The sequence below is a fragment of the Ornithodoros turicata genome, chromosome 6, assembly GCF_037126465.1.
Source record: "Ornithodoros turicata isolate Travis chromosome 6, ASM3712646v1, whole genome shotgun sequence".
NCBI lineage: Eukaryota > Metazoa > Arthropoda > Arachnida > Ixodida > Argasidae > Ornithodoros > Ornithodoros turicata.
This window is the reverse complement of record NC_088206.1, coordinates 44912929-44928130: the sequence shown is the minus strand read 5'-3', so window position 1 is coordinate 44928130 and position 15202 is coordinate 44912929. Positions and strand designations below refer to the sequence as shown.

Sequence of the window (15202 nt, the reverse complement as noted above, 5' to 3'; positions counted from 1 at the left end):
TATATAGACACTTCGAACTGCCGAAACCGTTGTCCGGCCTGACCTTTCGAGCGCCGTCGAGTTTTTGATACACTCCGGTTCTGGAATAGGATCACAGATCACTACGACGATCCCAAAGGAACTGCGCATGGGTGCGCGCGTTTCTTCCAGGTTTAGCATAGAGCGTGACTCACACGATATTCACGTTGTTCGGCCCACGTCGTATAGACGATATCAAACCAAACCAACCGTGCTTCAAGCCGAGAAAGCCCTTTGGTAGCAGAGCTCAGAGGGAAAGCAGGCCCGCGTACCGCCGAACTAGCGGATGCACGAAACATGCCGCCAAAGAGGGTTCGCGCCGGTTGAAGCCGACTGTGAGCGGTTGAATGCAGAACCCAGTGCAGTGCTGCGTGGATGGGAAGCGGAGTGTCGGCCGTTTCAGCAATCACGACTGCCCATGGGCGTTCCCAGGATTTTTTTCCAGGGGGAGGGGGAAAGTGCCAGGGGAGGCAAGCGTGCTATCGCCTACCACCTCTTTTTCTGGAGACGGACGTTGCGGACTGTGCGGGTGCTCAGAGGTTCTTATTATGATATCTGAAAATAATCATTACGACTTATGTCTAAAGTAGAAAGTAAAAAATGGGCACGTATGTGCACTGGTGCGACCAGTTGTTCCAGGACGCTTGACGTGTGAAAGCAATGAATGATTTAGAAGGTTATTTCAGCACGTGTGTCCTTGAGGTAGTTCGCCAGTGCACACAGCGCAGCGAAAATCCACAAGACAAGGCCTATTCCATTACCTGTTGCAAAAGGATGCCACCCTGTTCACACATTCAGCTGGGAGATTCAGTGATACATGAACAGCGACCCATCGATAATCAAAAAGGAGTGCTCATAAATATGCACTGAAAACTCTGCAGAAGTATGCATGCAACTATGCACCTCAAAATATGCATTAAAAATTGTTAATGTAAGTATTGTTTTTCGTCGTTTTTGGTGTGAAGGTATACAACAAAGAAGGCATGCACCACAGACATCGTCTGCTTTTTGCACCGTACCACAGTGCATATTGAATAATAATATAATTGGGAGTAAATTTACGCGCATCGTAAGTTAGCCCATTTGTGTGAAGAGATGCTGCACGTACAGCATGGTAGGGCTACTGATAATTTCGACCACCCGGGTTACTTTAGACGTGCCAAAGCAATCTTTAACACACCGGTGCTGAAGCAATGTTTATCTCTCCCACATTGCTACCATTCTCGGCCAGGATTGAACCCACGATCATGAGCTCAGCAAGTGAACACGTTACCAACAGAGCAACTGAGGCCGGCAGTGCAGATTGAAATGCGAACGCGGTAATTTTCCTAACTGTATACAGAAAGCGAAGAAGCAGAGTACGGCCCACCAGACTCAGACGCCATGCTGCTTACACCAGTGCATCTAGAAATACAGCAAGACATACACACACGCACGCACACACATCCACACACACGCGCGCGCGCGCACACACGGAGGCAATTGGAGCAGATGGCAATATCCCAAAATACGCGCTGTGCGAGTATTTTCCGTATATGCCGTAACGTACGAAACATTCATTTATACGCACTATAGAATCCACTAATCGGCTCCAAACCATGACCAAACGTGCTTCTATCGTAGATATACGACACTATATCGAGAGAGAGAAAGCGAGAAAACAAAGATTCATTTGCCTGAAAATCCGCCGTTTTACTGCTAGATATTTGCAATGCACCCCCAGTTGAAACAGCCCAGTTTAAAAGTCCCAGTTGAAACAGCAGCGCGACGAAACCTCTCGACTGGGGAAAAAAAAAGGAAATCTCAACGCACGCAGAAAAACAGGGGCGAAGTCACGATACTCCCCTGCACCCTCTATTGGCACATGCCTCCTTCCCATCATGGGATCCCGGTCATTCCCCGATGCAGCGTAACCGACTACCGAACACCGACGAGCAGTTTCATCACCCCTCCCGCCTCTCTCCACACAACCGCCACCTTCCACATACGTAGCAGAAGACGGAAATATGCCAGCTCTATGAGCAGCCGTGCAGCGCCAAGAAACTTGATACCATAAGCCACCGGATGCCAAGGCCAAGACCTGCCATGCCTTTTCTAATGTAACAATATCAGCAGTCGATCGGCGCGTTGCGCAACAACCCGCAAACTAGGAGGACAGCGGCATACCAGGTGCCACGCCACTCGCCAATCCTCACCCTACGCACCTGGTATTTGCATTCACGCTTTCAGTACAACCCTATCGCCACCCCGCCCCGTCAAGGCTCGCTCCGGGAAGTGGGCGGGCGCCCCGCCAAGCCCCGCCCACCATTGCGACAGCACAAACACGACACCTGTTTAATTTACGAACGTCACTGTAAACGGCCGCCACCCAAAAGATGACATCTGCCCAGGAACCGGGACGCACGGTCACCGAAGCCCTGAAGCCTAGTCGTCGCCGAAGCGCATGCATGCGCAGTATACAAGGCCCTCAGTCTCATAACCGGTCCCTGCAGTTCAGATTCCAGTCCATCATACACAACGAAGTTGAACTCAGAACGAGTTCTGAAGTTGAATTCTGACCTATGATATGATGGGCTATGATGTCAAGTGATAAGTAATGATGTGATGGGCTGTGATGTCGAATGATGGGTAATGATGTGATGGGCTGTGATGTTGAATGATGGGCTATGATGTGATGGGCTGTGATGTTGAATGATGGGTAATGATTTGATGAGTTGTGATGTTGATGTTGAATGATGGGTAATGATGTGATGAGTTGTGATGTTGATGTTGAATGATGGGTAATGATGTGATGAGCAGTGATGTTGATGTTGAATGATGGGTAATGATGTGATGAGCTGTGATGTTGATGTTGAATGATGGGTTATGATGTGATGAGCTGTGATGGTGATGTTGATTGATGGGTTATGATGTGATGGGCTGTGATGGTGATGTCGGATGATGGGTTATGATGTGATGGGCTGTGATGGTGATGTGATGTTATGGGCTGTGGGCTAGGCCGGACATGATGTGATGTTGAATGAATATTTCGAAAAATGCCGACCTATGCTTTTGGGTGGCGGCCGTTTACAGTGACGTTCGTAAATTAAACAAGTGTTTTGTTTGTGCTGTCGCAATGGTGGGCGGGGCTTGGCGGGGCGCCCGCCCACTTCCCGGAGCGAGCCTTGACGGGACGGGGTGGCGATAGGGTTGTACTGAAAGCGTGAATGCAAATACCAGGTGCGTAGGGTGAGGATTGGCGAGAGTGGCGTGGCACCTGGTATGCCGCTGTCCTCCTAGTTTGCGGGTTGTTGCGCAACGCGCCGATCGACTGCTGATATTGTTACATTAGAAAAGGCATGGCAGGTCTTGGCCTTGGCATCCGGTGGCTTTATGGTATCAAGTTTCTTGGCGCTGCACGGCTGTTCATAAAGCTGGCATATTTCCGTCTTCTGCTACGTATGTGGAAGGTGGGCGGTTGTGTGGAGAGAGGCGGGAGGGGTGATGAAACTGCTCGTCGGTGTTCGGTAGTCGGTTACGCTGCATCGGGGAATGACCGGGATCCCATGATGGGAAGGAGGCATGTGCCAATAGAGGGTGCAGGGGAGTATCGTGACTTCGCCCCTGTTTTTCTGCGTGCGTTGAGATTTCGTTTTTTTCCCCCCAGTCGAGAGGTTTCGTCGTGCTGCTGTTTCAACTGGGACTTTTAAACTGGGCTGTTTCAACTGGGGGTGCATTGCAAATATCTAGCAGTAAAACGGCGGATTTTCAGGCAAATGCATCTTTGTTTTCTCGCTTTCTCTCTCTCGATATAGTGTCGTATATCTACGATAGAAGCACGTTTGGTCATGGTTCGGAGCCGATTAGTGGATTCTATAGTGCGTATAAATGAATGCTTCGTACGTTACGGCATATACGGAAAATACTCGCACAGCGCGTATTTTGGGATATTGCCATCTGCTCCAATTGCCTTCGTGTGTGTGTGCGCGCGCGCGTGTGTGGATGTCTTGCTGTATTTCTAGATGCACTGGTGTAAGCAGCATGGCGTCTGAGTCTGGTGGGCCGTACTCTGCTTCTTCGCTTTCTGTATACAGTTAGGAAAATTACCGCGTTCGCATTTCAATCTGCACTGCCGGCCTCAGTTGCTCTGTTGGTAACGTGTTCACTTGCTGAGCTCATGATCGTGGGTTCAATCCTGGCCGAGAATGGTAGCAATGTGGGAGAGATAAACATTGCTTCAGCACCGGTGTGTTAAAGATTGCTTTGGCACGTCTAAAGTAGCCCGGGTGGTCGAAATTATCAGTAGCCCTACCATGCTGTACGTGCAGCATCTCTTCACACAAATGGGCTAACTTACGATGCGCGTAAATTTACTCCCAATTATATTATTATGCAATATGCACTGTGGTACGGTGCAAAAAGCAGACGACGTCTGTGGTGCATGCCTTCTTTGGTGTATACCTTCACACCAAAAACGACGAAAAACGATACTTACATTAACAATTTTTAATGCATATTTTGAGGTGCATAGTTGCATGCATACTTCTGCGGAGTTTTCAGTGCATATTTATGATCACTCCTTTTTTGATTATCGATGGGTCGCTGTTCATGTATCATGAATCTCCCAGCTGAATGTGTGAACAGGGTGGCATCCTTTTGCAACAGGTAATGGAATAGGCCTTGTCTTGTGGATTTTCGCTGCGCTGTGTGCACTGGCGAACTACCTCAAGGACACACGTGCTGAAATAACCTTCTAAATCATTCATTGCTTTCACACGTCAAGCGTCCTGGAACAACTGGTCGCACCAGTGCACATACGTGCCCATTTTTTACTTTCTACTTTAGACATAAGTCGTAATGATTATTTTCAGATATCATAATAAGAACCTCTGGGCACCCGCACAGTCCGCAACGTCCGTCTCCAGAAAAAGAGGTGGTAGGCGATAGCACGCTTGCCTCCCCTGGCACTTTCCCCCTCCCCCTGGAAAAAAATCATGGGAACGCCCATGGGCAGCCGTGATTGCTGAAACGGCCTACACTCCGCTTCCCATCCACGCAGCACTGCACTGGGTTCTGCATTCAACCGCTCACAGTCGGCTTCAACCGGCGCGAACCCTCTTTGGCGGCATGTTTCGTGCATCCGCTAGTTCGGCGGTACGCGGGCCTTCTTTCCCTCTGAGCTCTGCTACCAAAGGGCTTTCTCGGCTTGAAGCACGGTTGGTTTGGTTTGATATCGTCTATACGACGTGGGCCGAACAACGTGAATATCGTGTGAGTCACGCTCTATGCTAAACCTGAAAGAAACGCGCGCACCCATGCGAAGTTCCTTTGGGATCGTCGTAGTGATCTCTGATCCTATTCCAGAACCGGAGTGTATCAAAAACTCGACGGCGCTCGAAAGGTCAGGCCGGACAACGGTTTCGGCAGTTCGAAGTGTCTATATACCGATTTCATTGCCACGAAGTGTATAAATGTCCAGGCGTGAGAGCACACTGTGAGGCCGAATCGTTCCACAGGTATTTTCTTTTATGTCAGTCGTCTCTCTTGCAGTGACTTCATTGACCTGTCGAATTCAGTCACCGACCATACCTGCAGACCATCACAGTCGTCACTTTGTTTCCTATTCTGTACTAATCCTGTTAGGCTGTTCCTGACAGAAAACTATTTTGACCATCGTACTCAGAAACAAAAGACAAGTTCGTATAACAAAACGAAAAACAAAATTGTGTGCAATGAAACATTGGGGCTGCGTCCCGAAGCTGTTTAGCATAATATACTGGGTTGTCGGCTGTACGTGTGCAGAGTACGCGCCAAAATTGTGCAACCCAGTTTCATGCCACATTCCCCTGGACAATTTTTCATTGATGCTTGCATTCTGCCTTTGCAAAAAATTGTGAAAAAAAATCATAAGACGGAAGCGTGGTATGCTCTGGTCGCCCAAAACGATGTCGGACAATTGATGCTCCTGCAACCTCCACAACACACCTGCTCTGAAGCGATGCAAACCAAACAACGCGGGAACGCCAAGGTCAACCATCATTTTCTGTCCCTTACGGATGACATCCAAGTGCAGCACCACAAAGTCCCCAACTCTAAATACAACGCTGAACGGCAAGCCCTTCCCCTCCCACATATGACACATCAGATATAACAGCCGGCCGCTCTTAATGCTGGAGCCATCCCCACAACACCACACCTGCTCTGAGGCGACGCAAAACTAAGAGCGCGAGCGCGCCAAGGTCAGCCCACCTCCCCTGCTCTTTGTTATTCATCCAAGTGCAGCTCCGCCCAAACGACCGAGACCCCGACTCCGAAGCCTGAACATAACGGTGAACTGCAAACTCCCCCTCCCTCCCACCCAGCAGCAGCAAGGTCACACATACAACTGAAACCTTCCCGCCACTTCCGTTAAGCTCAGATTATCACAGGGCACGAGAACAGGTACGCTGAAAATGGGGTACCATATTCATGTCTAGTCATGCATACTTGCAATGCTTGCTTCGATGGGCAGTTGTATGCACCCATCCAACCGCCCACGACTAATGTCAACCCTACACCCTAAACCGCAGATTTCAACTTGAAAAACCCATGCATTGTCTTCAATATCTCATCTTCGCACATAAGTCAACATCAAACTCAGCATCAAATCATTGCCAGTCACTCAACATTACTGTCACCATCACATCATTGCTCATAATTCAACATAAAATTCAAATTCACATCACATCATTACCCATCATTCAACATCAAACTCAACATCACATCACATCATTGCCCATCATTCAACATCAAACTCAACATCACATCACATCATCGCCCATCATTCAACATCAAACTCAACATCACATCACATCATTGAATCATTCAACATCAAACTCAACATCACATCACATCATTGCTCATCATTCAACATCAAACTCAACATCACATAACATCATTGCCCATCATTCAACTTCACTCAACATCACATAACATCATTGCCCATCACTCAACATCACATCATTCTGAGTGATGTGATGGTGAATGATGTCGGTGATGGACATCATGAGTGAATTCGCCGACCTATGATTGACACAGTCAACATCCGCTTGGTACCTCACACTGGAATAGCCTTTCAACTTGATGTATGCACAGATGTGTTCACCTTATGTTTCACCTGGGACGGCAGAAGAACTATGATCTCTGACACCACGTTGCCTCACTCTGTTTCCTTCACTCACCTGCTTACTTAATATTTAGACACGCTCTGGTTGTATGCATTTTGCTTGAGTTATAGAAAATCGGTCCGTGGTATTTTGCTGGACGCCCAATGGAAAAGTATGTTCTGAGAATAGCGTAAAGTAAATTCGTTATGGTACTTTTTCTTTTACTAAACCATGTAATTCCTATTTCAGAGTCTACACCTCCTCGACCACGGAAAGGTGGCAGGCCTCCCACTAAGCGCACGCCGAGGACTGTGGCTGAGATTGATCATCTGAGGAGGACAAGGGACAGCCTGCGGAGGAGCCTGTTCAAGGCGCAGCGCCGGGCGTCCCAGCAGAGTGACAATCTCTTTCGTACAGAGATCATACAAGCAGCATCACGGTACCTTTCCAGGCAGGCCCTGGAGATATTCCAGACAATGCTGTACCTGCAGCCTTTACGCAAATATGGCAGGAGATGGCCCCCACAGTACAGGAACTTTGCTCTGAAGTTGCATTTCGCAGGCCCAAAAGCGTACCGGTTCCTCAGTAGGTACTTGCTGTTGCCAACTGAGCGATGCCTCAAGTACTGACTTCAGGAAGTAGCCATGCAACCTGGGGTTGTGCCTGCTGTGCTCGACTCACTGCAGACACGGCTCCAGGGCACACCACTGAAGGAACGAGCCTGTATCGTAATGTTTGATGAAATGTCTATCAAACAAAAAAATCTGCAGTATGATAGAGGCTCGGATGTGGTTTATGGCTATGCTGATTCTGGGACCGAGAGATCGCCCGAGTTTGCACACTCAGCACTTGTGGCTGTGCTTGCTGGCATTTCCAAAAATTGTCTGCAGCCCCTCTCGTACATCCTGTCCAAAACAACAGCATCAGCTGAGACTTTGCAAACATTGCTTTTTGATTTAATTCGTAGACTTCATTTGGCGGAGATTTTTGTAAAGGCAGTTGTGTGTGACCAGGGCTCCAGTAATTGTGCATTGGCCAGAGCACTGGAGGTTTCTCCATCAAATCCATTTTTTGTTGTTGATCAGTGTAAAGTATATTTCATCTTTGATACCCCCCACGTGATGAAGACCACAAGAAATCTTTTGCTTCGTCACGACCTCCAAAGTGGGAGTGATGAACAGAGGGTTAAGTGGTCCTTCATCAAGGAGTTCTATGAGAACACTCACCCTGCAAGAGTAAGGCTGCACCTAAGCTCACACACAACCACCTTTACCCCACTGTATTTAAACACATGAGAGACAAGCTTGCCACACAAGTGCTGAGTGACAGCGTGTCTACGGGAATCGCATGTCTAATTTTTATGGGAGCAATGTCCCCTGAAGCTGCTGCAACATCAAAGTTCCTCCAATAAATTGACATGCTGTTCGACACCCTGAACAGCTCTTCAGTTGTACAGGCTGATGACAGAAAGATGCGGTATGCACTGTCAGCAACGTCTGCCCACAAGGAGGTTCTGGAGGCTGCTGCAGTGCGAATCGCTGGGTGGAAGTTTGACTGTGATAGGCAGCCCCCAACAGTAAATGGATGGCAGGTCACTATCGCGGCTGTACTGGGCTTGTGGGACGACCTCAAGGCAAACTTCAACTTTGATTTTCTGCTAACCAGACGGCTAAACCAGGACCCCTAACAGAATCTGTTTGGAGAGTTCCGGCAAATTCATGGGTGCAATGAAACACCAAATGCGTTTCAGTTCGTTGCTGGGATGAAGCATGCTCTCGCAGGTAGGCTGCTTAAGCTCCCTGGTAGAGGGAACTGTGAAGCAGACACAACAACACTTCTCAACGAACTGAGACGCATTCCTGTGCATTCAATAAGCTCGTCTGCAGGCCCGTCTGAGAGTACCCTTCATTCAGGGGCAGACACTGGTTCTGAGCCTGTGCTGCAGCTTCTAGAAGAGCCTGCAAACCTCATTGAGATGAATGCACAATATGAATTTGCAGGAAGCCTGGTTCAGTCTTTTCTAAGTGCTATGATCCCAGACGGAAATAAAAAGCCCACGGTTGTCCACAGGATATCCGAAGCCGGACATGCGGATGTCCGTGGGATATCAGCTATTTTCCGCCTGACGTCCTACGGACGTCCGAGTGGCCACCTCTCGGACATTCCGAAATACGTCCGATCAAGGACGAGCCACGGACGTGGCTACTCCGAGGGTTTTTATTGATTGTTATTACTAATTATATCCGTTCGTGCAACTAGAGCACGTGTTCACTATGAAACCACTTGCCACACTGGATGCAATTGTAAGAATAACTAGGTTTATTCTTAAAAACCTTCCAGTAGATGGAAGCAAAATAACCTCACACATCAACAGCAAATGTAAGGCAAGGTAGCAAAATATTGCGAAGAACGTATATAAGATGTAAATTAGAAAACAAAAAAATTATGAGATACATATCAAGATGGCAATACATATATTTGCGTACAGGGTGAACCTAGAGCACCGGCGAGATCGTCGATAAGCTCACTATCATAAAAAAGAGTCCTCTGATTTGCCCTGAAGGCATCGGTAAAACTGTAGCTTTAGGTAAATGCTAATAGTACATACACATGTATAAAAAACTAAACTGTAAGGGCATAAAAACCACTGAGGTAACAAAAAGGCACATATACTGTGCCTTTTTATGGACCAAAATAACTGGACACAGTTGTCTAAAAGCTGCAGCCTGTGGCCACACAATTCCCCATTGTCACCTTGGAAAAGAATAGGACACAGAAAGGACAACAAGAAAATTTGGAAAAGATGCATCTCTCAGACAACCGTGCTTGTATAGTACACGATGCTCTTGTTTGGCAAAGATTTTTGCAACAGGTATGAAAAAACAGCATGCAAAACAGATTGCTTGTTACTCAATTGGATCTGCATGTTCACCGGTAAAATGAATGTGACAAACACAACCAATCGAGATGAATAGTTGTAAACACGACTAAACTAAACTATAAGCAACGTGAAGCACTAAAACTTACGAAATTTGTGTGAGGCTTGCTACGGCGTACAGGACATATTCCAAAATTGGAAAGTCTTTATAGAAGCTGTACATAATGTCGTTATGGCACATGACCTTTGTGCGCACAGCAGCACAGAAGACTGAGTGTAAATTCGTTAACCACCAGCAAGCCCATCAAAAGGTCAATAGGAACACAAAAGAGCGCTCTGCTGCAGCCTAAAAGCAAAACTGTTTGTACTTGAGGTAAATTCAAAATATCTAAGGTATAAAAAGTAGAAATCCAAATAGCTATCTAAATTACTGACTACTGTCTCTGTGGCCTCACATCAGTAATAAGACCAGTGCCGGAATTACAGTGGTGGGGGCTTTGTGGTGGGGGCCCCGGGACAAGTGCCCCATCAGCCCTCCTCTAAATCCGGCACTGAATAAGACTATTTTATGGACCGGAAAACATGGCACTTGTGTTTGGCAAGGGCGTTTGCAACAGGGACCAAGATTTACTTGAGGAAAATGCAAGTACTAAGATATGACAGCTGTAAAAGTAATTAAATTCTCAGCTGTGCAAAGTTGAAAAAATTCTGGGAGCTTTGCTCAGGTATACCGAGCTTTTGCTAAATGTCCTAAATCTTTTTATGTACAGGTATCTGTACAGTTAACCCATCTCCCGCTCCCGTGGCTTTGCTCCGATAAGTGCCCAACTAGCGGCTGACGACGCAAACACAAGTGAGCTCGTCCAGGGGTGGGCCCAACTCACGCTTACAAACGAAGGTATGTCGTATGAGACACACACACACAAAGAAAAAAGATGAAGATTGCAGACTTCTTATCTTTTTTTCTGCTATTCTGTTGCGCGCGTGTATGTTTTTGTCTTATAGCACGAGTGCGCACAGGAATGCAGTAGAAGAAAAATCCCGCCACCTCTGGACGAGTTCACTAGTGTTTGCGTCGTCAGCCGTTAGTTGGGCGCTTATCGGGGCAAAGCCACAGGAGCTGGAGATTAGTTAACTGTGCGGATACCTGTACATAGGAGCTGGGGGGTTCCACAGGCAGGTAGTATGTAATGTAGAAAACTATGGGTAGACAACTGTTCATCACATGGGACACAGGCAAGACTTCAGTTGCACGGTGGTCACTGTGTCCTCAGCATCTCGTCCTGTGCTGCCCTGCTGAAACTGCTTTCTGGTCCTGACGTGCAAGTTCAGACATGACCTCCCTTGTTGCTCCTGGGGTATACAATTAGGAGCTCTTGTTTGGAGTGAATCTGAGTGAAATGGTCAGGATCCTTAACGAAGCCTCATCGGCTAATCCCCTTCGGAATCTGCTTCTCCCCGACCTGAAAGACAACAGTCGACTGAACAATGCAGAGAACACAGTTCCTGTGTTAGTCAATCTGGGTCAGAAGCTTATGGGTATAGCACAGTTAACTGTGAAGTAAGTTTCCCAAAATTCTCTTAGAACTATTCGATGGTCACTACACGTGAAATTTACATCCTACTGCCACATTAGAGAGAGTCACAAAAGCCCAGCTTCGTGTGAAGTAACCAAGTAAGGGATGCGTGGTAACATACGGTTCTATTTATTTGCTTTAACATATACTAGAGGCCCTCTGACCCTAGCAGGAGTTACAGCAAAGCAAGGAATATCAAGACAAAATGCTGTCCAACTCTCTCTCAGATTTTCAGATTTCAGAACGACGCAGTAGAGAATTCCAATCCAGCTCAGTACGGGGAAAATAATTACTCTTAAAAGCATTGATACATGCAAAAATTAATGGACACTAAGAAACGTTTGTGGGCATTATGCCGTGTACGCCGCGTTGTAGCACGTTCTACTTTGGACGGCAGTTTCACCTTCAACTTCAATAACCTATTATAAAAAAAGCAAGACTAATTTTCCTAAACACTTGCAATGTAAGAATACCATTTTGCTGCATTAATGCCAACAGTGTACTACGAGACTAATAGGGACGTGTAAATATTGAAATTTCCGGATACGAATGGTATATGAGTATCTCAAAAACTGCACCTTGAATATCGGATGAAATTTATAATATTTTCGTGCAAGGTAGAATCTAGCAGAGGCACGCTCCGGACAATCTTTTTTTCTTGAAATCAAACCGGTGAGGCTGATGCTGACAGACACCGTAGTACTAAAAATGATATTTTTCATTATAAAATGTTTAACCGAAATATTAGTGTGAAATATGCAGTCCTGCCCCATTAGTCACAAAACTACAGACTTCTAGCTATACAAGAATTGACCATACGATGAAAAATCTGAAATTTCAAATTTTTATTACCAGGATTATTTAACATAGTTCAATTAAGAAAACTACTTTCCTTCAGTTGCGGTTTATCTAAAAGCTATAATGAGACCATTGATGCAGTGTTTGCATGTGAACTCCAGGCAGACTTGCCGTTTTGTGATATATATACCAGTAGATGCGAAATTAAAATGAAATTTCTTGAATATTTTATAATTCAAGCTTTTTCAGCAAATCAGTGATAGCATAAACAGAGGCAGTCCTTGTTTAAAGTGAGCCAATTTTTCAGAAATTATGCAACTAATTTACTTGGGCTCTGTCGAACAGGAACACAAGTGATTGAAGTACAACAACCACGTACAGCAAATAGTATTGATGAAACTTGCAAAAATTATGATGGAAATGATGAAATGCAAAATTTGAAATGGCTGTTTAATCGAGCTGATTGCAGTTTGACCCCCCATGGCATAGCTACGTATGTGGACCGCAGCCAATAGAGCAACGTTTATCGCTGTCAGCTGTCACACCAATCTGGCGCATATTTTAGTCGAAGCATTTGGCTCTCTAACAGAAATGGTAGTGTAGTGCCTGCACTTCTTCCACAGTTTTGCCTTGCTTTCGGCATTGTAAAAGAAAAATCTGACCATAAATAATTCGTGTCACGTGGTCCTTTGAACAAGAATTTCCCGACATTGTGCTGATCTCAGTACTGCACGAAAACCTCCAATTTAATTAATTATTGCAGTTAAGAAAATTCAATCATTGCATTTTAATTAAGTAGCCGTGTGGTAGTTCTATATACTATCTCACACAAAATATTTGCTTACACGTAGGTCAGAACTGCAAAAACAGCACTTGTGCTATCACATAAAATTAAACACAATGTTTATAATCAACCTCCTGAAGTGAAGCAGTTCTGATGTATGCAGGGTTTAGAAGTACACAATGGTCTGACTGAAGTCACATTCTCAGTACATGACCTTAGTACATGATTACCATGTGCACAGGTAGTCATGAATTCCTGTAATGCATCCAACGTGGTGTGTACCAGTTCCACCAGACTGTTTTTCAACAGAGAAATAGCACAGTATAACTTACACATATTGCATAGCTAAATGACAACTTGTATAATACCTAGATATATAGTGACCAGGTTGTGACTCAGTATGTGTTACGTAGAGAAAAACGTGAAAGATTGCAAATTTAAAAGGCGTATCATTGCGCGAGTTTGAAAGCATACGACTAGCATAGGAAAAGTTAGCCGATGTGACCATTATGAGTCGACACCTCATAATTACTAAACCATGCCTCGTTAAACCCTAAAATTTCGTACTCACCTAGCTAGCTGCTGTGCAGTGCGCATCGTTCTTTTCTCACGAATTGTGTCAGAGAAGTTCCTTGGTTGATGACAACAAAGGCACAAGCTCACACACACCAAGTAAAAGTCGCGGCCTGCACTGAAACTTGAGTCGTCCTTTTCGAGCAGGTATACTGCTTGCCCGCGTGTTACTGCTCGCCCCGGTTCCCCCAACATATTCGTCGTCTTCAACGCTGAAACACCAGGACGAGAGATTATTTTTATTGCAGCCCCCCCACCGGGGTGTCGATAAGACACGAAATTCATATAAGCTTACCGAAATGTGGTCCTCAACCGGAGGTTCTTCTTCTATCCAACACACAACGAGGACACGGCAGGGCTGCCTTTCGATGCCATCTTGATTGTCTCGATTCTGTGAGAAGACTCGCTCCTACTCTAGGATCTGCAATAGCCCATTCAGGGAAAATATCCCACTGCTGCTTCGCAATCCACCTCATACAACACATTTTGAGAAAGCGGACGCGTGCGAAGAAAACGGTTATCTCACGTGCAAACACCGAGCTCACAAAAACAAAGATGGCGCCGGACTAGACTGATTCAGCCATGCAGATGCAGCCGTTCGAGCGGCTCGGGTTTCGTATCTAGCCAAAATAATTGTTAAAAATATTTATGCTTTCGGTTCCGATAAGTTATTTGAAGTACTTTTTAGTTTATAATTAATGTTAGAAAACTATTTTTGATTTTATTATCGCAGTTCACATACTGCAAATATGGACACCATTGCAGCACATTGTACTGCGTTACTATTGGTTACAATGCACAACAAGAAGAGCGTTCCTTTCCCCCTTTTCATCCTGCAAGCAGTGTACATGGACATCGACTTTCAAATTTTGACTGTGTCAATGAATTAAGATCTGTTCAAATGCCCATAGAAGGACGTCCCACGGATCACGAAATTTCTACATCCATTTAGGGACGTCCGTGGGCTAACGAAAATTCGTTGTCCGTGGGCTGATCTCCGAAGGACGTCCTGCGGGTATCCCGCCTCGGACACGGACGTAAGGATCAACTCGGATATCCGAGGGACAATATGTTCCGTCTGGTATGTTCCGTCTATGTTCCGTCAATTTTGACATTTCGAAATGTCAAAATTGTCCAAATTTGCTAAAGGCTGCAGAAGCAGAACCGGATCCAAGCTTCACGTACTTGTACTTGAGGAAGCAAGATCCAGCAACTCCAACGAAGTGCATGCCCTCAAAAGCATTTTTAAATTTTTATTGCAATATCGAAAAGAAGTTCCAGTCATGTATACCGCACGTTGTACATAGAAGAAATGTAATGGCTCGCTTGCTTGCTGAGCTATGGGGTACTGTGCACGAGCCTTTCTGTAGCCCTCGTTGCGGTGCAAAATTTATGGGCATGTATTGCACTTCAAGGATTCAGCTATATTTACGATTGGAAAATCAAAAGT

General features: G+C 45.8%; 1 long non-coding RNA gene across 1 annotated transcript; it reads right to left on the bottom strand.

Moving 5' to 3' along the window:
- Positions 1-9452: 9452 nt before the first annotated feature.
- LOC135397956 (uncharacterized) lies at positions 9453-14375 on the bottom strand. The gene is made up of 3 exons (XR_010423910.1): positions 14048-14375; positions 13751-13964; positions 9453-11483 (listed from the first exon to the last, which is right to left on the bottom strand). It is a non-coding gene; the product is annotated as an uncharacterized LOC135397956 (long non-coding RNA).
- Between the last annotated feature and the right edge of the window lie 827 nt (positions 14376-15202).